Source organism: Diabrotica virgifera, chromosome 5, assembly GCF_917563875.1.
Source record: "Diabrotica virgifera virgifera chromosome 5, PGI_DIABVI_V3a".
Taxonomy (NCBI): Eukaryota; Metazoa; Arthropoda; class Insecta; order Coleoptera; family Chrysomelidae; genus Diabrotica; species Diabrotica virgifera.
The window spans coordinates 80,585,669-80,594,016 of NC_065447.1; the positions used below are offsets into that span (position 1 = coordinate 80,585,669).

Genomic DNA, 8,348 nt, shown 5'->3' on the forward strand with positions numbered 1-8,348 from the left:
GGCGCACAACACCCCTACAAGCGACACTATCCCTAATAACACAAAACATTCCATGAATGTTCCTAGAATGTACACACAGGACATTGAAAACATTCCTGGAATGTCCCCAAATGCACACGAATGTCCCTGGAAAATCCCAGGAAAGTGCTGTGTCAGCATTTTAAATATTCTTAGAATGTTCTGTTGGAACATTCCATGAATGTCTACGAATGTTCTTTGGACATTCACAGTCTATTTTTTAGACTGAATGTCTTGTTGGAACATTCTATGAATGTTCTTTGGACATTCACAGTATATTTTTAGACTGAATGTCTTGTTAGAACATTCCATGAATGTCTACGAACGTTCTTTGAACATTGACAGTATATTTTTTAGACATTCACTGAAATTATATCGTCAGTAATGTGACAATACCTCCTATATGTTTTTTCATGAGGTTTGCAGGAGACAAAAAACATTTTTTAAGGTCACTTTCTGTTTTCGTACGTATTCTGACTTTTTTTGTAGTAAATAGATAGTTGAATTTACTGCAAAACAAGTCAAAAAATATATGAAAACAGGAGGTGGCCGAAACAAGTTTTTAGTCTATCTTACAAATCTCTTGAAAAAAACAGATAAGAGGTATTGTCACATCACTGACGATATGTGGCCATACCAAATAATACATCCTTGATAAATATAAACATTTTTATTGCAAAAAATCTTTACATACATTTTTTAATGTAGGTAATTTACTGACATTCCTAAATATTATAAAAAAATGTGTCACATTTGCTTTGTAAACCTTTCTTTTGCTTTTCGTAGCCACATATTCCGTTTCCTTTCTGGTTTTTTGTAGCCTACTTCTCTCAGCTGATTCTAAAAGAAAATAAAATAAAAGGTAATTTTTCTATCCTTTACAATTAACAATCAGAAGAAATATTATTTACAGGTAATAATACGCATAAATAATAATAATAAAAAAATAAATATTAAATAATATTTAAATAAATAATAAATAATATTTAATAAATAAAATAATAATAATGAACATTTTGTATTTTGACAACATCCGATGTAGAAGTAGAAACCTTAATAAAATTATTTTTTCAAGTAAATTGTGGCTTATTTCCCCATTAGAATAGTTAATTACAAAAAAGCCACAAAGAAATAGATTTTTCACAAACAAATAAGTATTTAGTATTCATTATATTTATTGTTTTTATTATTTACTTTAATGTCCTACTGGTACATTATTTGACAAATAATGACATTTCGAAGTCTGTTAAGTACGATATAACGCCCTTGGGCATTAAATTTAAATAACGACTTAGATACTGTCAAGTTGACAAATATCAACCTAAGTAAAACTATGGTTACCACAATTACGTTACTACTGTTACTGGTAAATGTACTTATTTAAAAACTAATCAATTCAAAATTCATTCAAATTTTTCGCATATAAAGAATAATTTAGTCGGACATTAAACGTTGAAGGCACCACAGGTATTATAATAATAACGCTTTCGGTCAACGTATATCCCTCAGGCCGAAGGCCCTTGTTAAAAACACCATTGACCTCAAGCGTTATTATCCTTATAATACCCTTGGTACCTTAATAACTGTAACATAAGATTATACCTTAATTCTTGTTTTCTATTTCTGATGTTTTTATTTATTTACATTGAATATTAATCTGTTTTATTGTATAATCTACTTCGCAATAATTATGTGATATATTTGACTTAAAATGAAATCAAAAATTTTTTGTAGTTGGGCAACAATGTCAAAATTTCCGATGTAGATAATGAATTACAACAGTATATATATTGTACGGACTGTATTATTAATTAGGTTATGCATATACCTGTGTGACATAAGCTATTGGAACAGCACAGTCTCTCAAACGAACAGATGAAAGTGAAGTTCTGTCAATATCTTTCTCTAAAAAGTGTTTTGAACATACTCCTCTATTAACAAATCTGATCTATACTTCATGTCTTCTTCGCAGGATCTTCTGGAAAGCTAAAAATACAAAATATATGCATTACTAAGCATTATTAACAAATTTTAGTTTTAAATAAAAAATATGATTAATGAACTCACAAAATATTATAAAACAGCTTAGAAATTGTTTATTAGTATAGTCGGTTCCCCAAACTCAGACACAACTGGCTAGTGATTTTAGTAGGTAATTTTTTTGTTTTTGGCCAATTTTGCCAAAATTACAGTAATTATTAACTATTTAGTTATTATTTTTTTTGCCAATTTTACCAAATTGGCAAAATTATTTACTAAAATCACTAGCCAGTTGTGTCTGAGACTCAGTAGTACTGAGACTGAGTTTAGCAAATCGACTATAATATTCTGTGTATTCATTAGTTGGTACTGCATATTATAGTGTGTGGTCTACCATCCTATTTATAAAGGCATACATTAGCAAAAACGCAAAAAGAATTATTTAGTTTTACAAATCCTTTTGTTATTATCTCTATTTACTATTTTAGTTAGGAATAAGCGAAGTTTGTGGCTTATTCACAATTATTATTAAAATAATAAATGGATATGACCAATTATTAACTTATAAAATAAAATAATAATTCTTCTGATTTATGCCTTTTATTCACTTTGTTATATCTACGTTACTTAAAAGATTTTTTATGAATAGTATTATTAGGGTATTATGTAATAGTATTAATTTATTTTCTGAAATACAGGGCATGCCTTTCGTTTACATACTTATTTGTATACTAACCTTTGAATAGGGCTTTTCATTCACAGTCATTTGTTTGGAGCTTCTGTCATAATTGAAACATTCCTGCAGATTTTTTTATCTACATTTGTTTCTGCTACTCCAACTGCGTTAAAAACAGGACACCATTTTATGCACTATGTTAATAATACTATTAAAGCTATTATAAAAGTATCCGAATTAAAAAAATATTCTTAAAAAGCACCAATAATACAAACAACGATCCACCCACGGCAAAGCAAGGTGGCCAAGATGAAGATGCCAAGATGGCCGAAGCGAGGTCGTTGGTTGGTCGTTTTTAGTCACGTGATGCCCTCTCAAGCGCCATGCACAAAAATATATGCACGGCGAATTTGAAAATGAACGCAAAAGAAATAAATATAAATGCCTCTCTTGGGTTTTGCATAAGTTATAAGTATTTTTTTTATTAACAAAATCGCATTCCAAATTGAATATTCACGAACAATAATTTTTATTACATTTGTATGTTTATAATATTGTATTAATTGAACTTGGGAAACTCTTTAAATTTGACATATTATTGCACTGTAGGCCTAAAATGTCACTTAGTTTGTCTGGTATATTATAAGTAATGTTGTATCTGTTACACGTATGTATTATTTCGCAACTTAAAATATAGGAACGTTGGTAGTATGTTCACAGAATGTCTTATGGTAACATTCCAGGAATAATTTAAACAGATGTTCACCGAATGTTCCCTAAATGTCCAGGACATTCAAATATTGATAGAACTTTGGTAGTACATTCCTGGAATGTTGTGTGTTGTTAGGGATATATACACGAAATTTTCGATTTTCTAAACCTGACTAAATGGAAAATTGGGCCACATCCCATCTTAAAGTTTACGAAAAGACTCGTCCATCCATATGTTACTTCTCCATTTTGGTCCAAGGGTGTGGAATTTACGGCCCTTCCCATTTAAAGCCTGTTTTTCGTTCTCGTCCCCAAAACTCCCAAAAATTTCAAAAATTTAAGCCCGACCTTTGCGGCTTCTGATAGCATAGATCATTACCTTTCCAACGCATGTTTAATTTTGAAAATCGGTTGTACCATCCAAAAGTTATCGAGCTCAGAAATATGACTCAATTTTTATTTAAAAAATGGAAAATGTTTGTGGATATGTATGTTTGTATGTATGTATGTGGAAAAGTTGAACCGATCTGAATTTTTTTTTCTGTGTTTCAAGAGGGTGTGAGGGCCGATTCAGAACCGGTCTAATTTTTGACTTCTGACTACCCGTAAGTTAACTAGAGGACTAAGTAGATACAAAATAGCATATTTTTTAGGCGTATATATCTTAGGTTCAAGAAAAGACATGAAAACCGCAAATACATCAAATTAATAGGGTTGAGTTAAGCTTTCAAATGGCCCTTAAGCGATCAAGCTGAGACATACGCACTGCTCACCATAGCCAAAAAACTGAAAAATTAAACTTTAAAAATTTTGGTTTTTCGACAATTACTCAAAATTTCAACCTACGAATTGCGCCAATAACTGAGCGTTTGTAGAAGGACTCAGGACGCGTCTAACGGTGTATACCTTATATCTGAGAAAATTCGAATTTTTAAGTTATAGGGTTCATAAGTATGATCAAATCTATTTCTTATGGAAAAAACGGTTTTTCAAGCTCAATAATTCCTGTAATACGTTCAGTTATCATACTCGATCTTGGATGCATCAGATACTACTTGTCAATACGTTTCAAATTCATGTTTAGTGATCAACATCAGGTAAGCCGTTCAGAAATTATAGAGCTCCAAAGGTATAATTAGTCTAGGAACTGAAATTTTTCACTTCGCAATTTTTACAGAATGGATAGATTTGTTTAAAAATTTGACAATAAGTAGTGGATAGTCAAAGGATCAAAATCTATATGATGCCGAAAGACGCTTTTACCAAGGGGGTAGTTGCCACCTCATCTCGAGGGTGGAATTTTTTTTTTATATTTTGACCGCAAATGCTGGTAAAAATATTAATTATAAACAAAAAATGTTCATTATACATTTTTTTGATAAAATTAATAGTTTTCGATTTATTAGTTATCGAAGCTGTTAGTTTTATATCGGAAAGATTACCACATAACGGCAGTTCTCGCCAGTGGCGCAGAAATACACCCCCCTACACGCGACACTATTATATACACGAAATTTTCAATTTTCTAAATCTGACTGAATTGAAAATGGTGCCAAATCTCATCTTTAAGTTCAGAAAAAGACTCACCCATTCATATGTCAACCATCCATTTTGGTCCAAGGGTGTCGATTTTACGGCCCTTCCTATTTAGGGTCTGTTTTTCGTTCTGGTCCCCAAAACTCCCAAAAACTTCAAAAATTTAAGTCCAACCTTTGCGGTTTCTAATAGAACTGATCATTACCTTTCCAACGCATGTCTAATTTTGAAAATCGGTTATATCATTCAAAAGTTATAGAGCTTAGAAATGTTACTCAATTTTTATTTAAAAAAGGGAAAATGTTTGTGGATATGTATGTATGTGTGTTTGAAAGTTAAACCGATTTGATATTTTTTCTCTGTATTTAAAGAGGGGGTCAGGGCCGATTTAGAACCGGTGTAGTTTGTAACTTTTGACCACCCATAAGCCAGCTATAGGACTTTGTAGGTACAAAACGGCATATTTTTTGGGGGTATATATATTCGGATCAAAAAGAGGCATGAGAACCGCAAATATATCAAATCAATAGTGTTGACTTAAGCTTTCAAGTGGTGTCCAAGCCGTCAGGATCAGACATACACACGGCTCAGTATAGCCGAAAAACTGAAAAATTAAATTTTGAAAATTTTGGTTTTTCGACAATTACTCAACATTTCAACGTACGAATTGTGCCAATAACTTAGCGTTTGTATAAGGACTCAAGACGAATCTAACGATGTATACCTCATATCCGGGAAAATTCAAATTTTTAGGTTATAGGCTTCATAAATATGATAAAATCTATTTTCTGTGGGAAAAACGGTTTCGAAAGCTAAATAATTCCTGTACCTAATAGCTTCAGTTATCATACTTGACCTTAGATCCATCAGATACTACTGGTCAATATGAATACTGATATGAATGTTACGTGGCGCGAAAATGGATTTTCATTTGATGCAAAACAAAATTCTAGTTTTATTTTAAAAGATTTTTCCATAATATTTGCTAAATTTGAAGTAAACGCGCCACAAAAGAGTTTCAAAATTCAAACTGTATCAAAGTTACTCTTTTGTGGCGCGTTTACTTCAAATTTAGCAAATATTATGGAAAAATCTTTTAAAATAAAACTAGAATTTTGTTTTGCATCAAATGAAAATCCATTTTCGCGCCACGTAACATTCATATCAGATCTTTTGTAGCTGGAATATTTTATGCGCCACTCATTTTTACGGCGTTTAGCGGTTTTTTATTCTTGTATGAGTAATCCTATGACCAAAAGTGAAGCCAAACCGACACCAGCAGCGGTGGGATCACGATCGGTAGAATGGTAGAATGCTGACGTCACGTTGCCTAGCAACCGTCGATTATCGCCTGCAAGCGTAAATTTGGTATCACGATGAATAGAATGGTCGTTTCCAGTCGAATTTATCCCCACCCTTGTAGAATAAAAATCCTCCTCAAACTACCACTTCTTAGCTGTAGAAAGGACGGTTAATCTCTTTCTTTCTCATGTTAATAAACAAAAACAGAACCAATATGGCAATATGACAGATATTTATTTTTCCCGCTTCCGTATTTTTTGTCTTGTTTATTGTTATTGTTTATGTTCACTAATATGTTTTACATAATATTTCAATCAACGGTTTTCCTCATAGACATGTAAAGAAAGTTTCTCATGGTTTTTCATAGTGACTGTTTGGCAAAAATACAATTAGTTTTTATTTTGAGATAACTAATAGCAGGATAACGAAGCAACAAACCTAAATAACATGTTTGGCTTTCCTTTATTTGGAGACATCAACTTTATTTCTTCGTGATACTGGTACCTTAAAACCTCTACAGATAGAATTTTGTCTCAAAATAGATTGGTGAATGTATCTACTTACACTGTATGTTTCTTAGATGAATAAAACTTTTTTCTACATAATTGTAGGTACATTTTGATTTTATATACTGTTTAACAACCCATACTTATAGTAAATATATAAACCTACCACTAATAACCCTAGTGGTTGATGCAGATAAAAAAAAGTTTGACTTTCACTGTGATTGTTTTTAATAAGTTATTTAAAATATTTGTAGTTTTTTATAAAAATTTGTTTGAATTTAATCTTTTGATTAAAATTTAAAATGCTTATTCTTTTGCACATTATTTGTATTCTGAAAGCTTACCTATATAAAGATGTTTAATGCCTGGTTGCACCAACAGATCTTAAACTTTAGACGTGCCTTAAGCTCAGATTGCGAAATATATGTATGTGTGGCATCATTGAGTCTTAGATCAGTTTTCAGCTTGGCACAATGGATTATTTAATTTATTTATTTATTTAGATAAGAATCGAAAATTATGGTGCAATGTGAGTGAAACTTAAAGCGGCCATATCTATGAGCTGAGCTGAGTTTAAGATTTGTTGGTGCTACCAGGCATAAGTTTAGTTAATAAAAATATATGATTTACTATTTTATTGGAAAAAGCCACAATTTAAGTGAAAAATTAAATTTATTGACGTTTTAACTTCCACTTCCGAAGCAGTTATCGAAATATAAAATATAAATTAATATAAGTAATCAATTTTAATTCAACTTATTAATGAGTACTAAAATATTAATTAAGATTTTGTATTTCAATAACGATTTCGACTTGGAAGTTGAAACGTTAATAAATTTTATTTTTAACTAAATCGTGGAATATTTCACAATAAAATAGTATATTGCATACGATATCACAAAGAAGCAGCTTCAGAACAATATAAAAATATATGTAAATTAACTACAGAGGACAGTCTGACTTTTACAAATTAACCTTAATTTTTGTGAAATATTTTTTCTCAAAAAATGCATTGTTTCTGCAGAAAAACCTCAGAATCCTCTTACTATTATCATTATAATTTTCAGGTTGAAATAAAAATCAATAATGGGTAAAACATAAACTTTATTTAAACTGAAGAAAAACATAAATATTTAAACTGAAGAAAACATAAAAACAAATATAATCCATGAACATTATAAAAATAACATAAAGACAAATCTTCATAACAAAGTTGTAATACTTCTCTGTTACATCCAAAACATTTCTTTCATAGGACTGAAAAAGCACACAGTATTGTCTTAACATTGTTTCATACCAAGACTAAAATAAGAACAAAGAATAAATCACAAATAAACCACAAATTTATGTAAATTGACAAATAATGCAATTTTACTCTCTATGGCCAGTTTCACCAACAACAAATAAATCAGTGAATAGTTTGATAATTTAAAATTAAATTGACAAATTTCTTTATATAGATATTTAAAGTGAGATTAACTCGTCATTCATTTGAAGAGTAACTATTTATTTGATAAATAAATAAAATAAGTACTATTTGACGTTAGAGAAACATAGTTGTGTCAGTTTTATCAGTTGAATAATTTTATTCATCGAATAAACTACTATTCATCTTTGGT

The 8,348-nt window shown here is 30.4% G+C and overlaps 1 long non-coding RNA gene across 1 annotated transcript; it reads right to left on the bottom strand.

Annotated features, from left to right (window-relative positions):
- Positions 1-670: 670 nt before the first annotated feature.
- Positions 671-2,571, bottom strand: LOC126884250 (uncharacterized). The gene is made up of 3 exons (XR_007697907.1): positions 2,314-2,571; positions 1,847-2,220; positions 671-858 (listed from the first exon to the last, which is right to left on the bottom strand). It is a non-coding gene; the product is annotated as an uncharacterized LOC126884250 (long non-coding RNA).
- Positions 2,572-8,348: the final 5,777 nt, after the last annotated feature.